The sequence below is a fragment of the Schistocerca gregaria genome, chromosome 8, assembly GCF_023897955.1.
Source record: "Schistocerca gregaria isolate iqSchGreg1 chromosome 8, iqSchGreg1.2, whole genome shotgun sequence".
Classification (NCBI taxonomy): Eukaryota; Metazoa; Arthropoda; class Insecta; order Orthoptera; family Acrididae; genus Schistocerca; species Schistocerca gregaria.
This window is the reverse complement of record NC_064927.1, coordinates 434,588,925-434,590,391: the sequence shown is the minus strand read 5'-3', so window position 1 is coordinate 434,590,391 and position 1,467 is coordinate 434,588,925. Positions and strand designations below refer to the sequence as shown.

Below are 1,467 nucleotides of genomic sequence, written 5' to 3'. Positions count from 1 at the left end.
AGTTGTGAGTACGGATCGTGCTTTTGGCAATGCAATTTCTGTTTCTTTCCTATTGAAGGCACTGCCTCAGAACAAGTTATAATATATATGAAGATAGTAACTGTTCTCGAAGAGCAGATACCATTGATGACCGTGCAGCTTTTCTAGAATAAATGATAATTAATTTAAAACCTCAGCTGCCGACAGGTGTTGTTTCAATTAATTATCATTTACTATAGAGAAGCTGTACGGTCATCAATTGTATCTGTTTTTTCGAGAACATTTAGTATCTTCATATATATATATATATATATATATATATATATATATATATATATATATATTGCCCGAACTCTTACGGGAATCGTCACCTTAGTGTGCGCGCTTAATGAGTGGATGGGTGAATATCTATTAGTTACATTACATATGTAGATTGTGGACAGTTGGGAATGTGGGTCTCACGGGAAGCGTGCAAGAGAAGTCCCTGCAGTCGCGCTATTCATCTGTGTCCTCGGTGGCTCAGATGGACAGAGCGTCTGCCGTGTAAGCAGGAGATCCCGGGTTCGAGTCCCGGTCGGGGCACACATTTTCAGTTGTCCCCATCGAGGTATATCAACAAAACCCGTCGTCAGATGAGAGTTTCAATTAATTATCATCTATTCCAGAACAAGTTATTGGCGATAGTGTGTGGAACACCGTCAGCTGCAGAAGGGCCCCTGAGTGTGGCTAATACATATGGGAATGGAATTACAGCACTAGTGAGGCTGGAAGCAGTGACAGTTGTATTATCGGTAAGTACTGCCCTGCTCTAAATGTATGTGTTCAGGTAAAACGCGTTATGTTCGTCATCTTGCTTACGAAATACAGATTTAGTTTCACTGTTCACGTAGTAACGTGATGGAACGACCTTTCCTTAAATTTCAAGTGTGCTGTTCGCCAAGTGATTTTAGTGTAGTCTATCACTATTTAAATTTGCTAGTTGATTTTGCTAATTAATCCGTTTAACTCTTTCCAATGTTAAGTAATAAACGATCTTGGCGACTTAAATTCCTTGCTTCAAAACGCTAATTACTCCAAGTGTTGCTGGTTTCAAGGTTAAGGTGTTTTATACACTTTGTACGGTTGTTGTAAGTGCTTAACATTTGTGCTGCAGTGCCATTACTACGTGATGAAGTTGTGTTTCTGGAATTGATGTAAGGCCAAACTGGAAGCATAGTGGTGGCATGTGTAAGTGAAAAGAGACTAGCACCCCAAACTGGAGCTGATTCTGTCACGCATACAGGGAGTCTTTTGGAAACAAGGCGCCTGGTTTCCACTTAGTGCTAAAGGGGTTGATCTACTTGCCATTTCATTCCTTGTTTCTTTTTTTTTAACGATTTAAATTTGTGGATAAAGTTTGGATATCTTGTTTTTATAATTTATTGTAAAGTTTTACCTACGGGATTTTTAAAATTTGTGTAGCCTTTTCGCAATGTACCCGACGTTCGC

At 39.3% G+C, this 1,467-nt stretch overlaps 1 non-coding gene across 1 annotated transcript; it reads left to right on the top strand.

The window, feature by feature from the left end:
• The first annotated feature begins 487 nt into the window (after positions 1-487).
• Trnat-ugu (transfer RNA threonine (anticodon UGU)) lies at positions 488-561 on the top strand. Its single transcript has one exon. It is a non-coding gene; the product is annotated as a tRNA-Thr (tRNA).
• Positions 562-1,467: the final 906 nt, after the last annotated feature.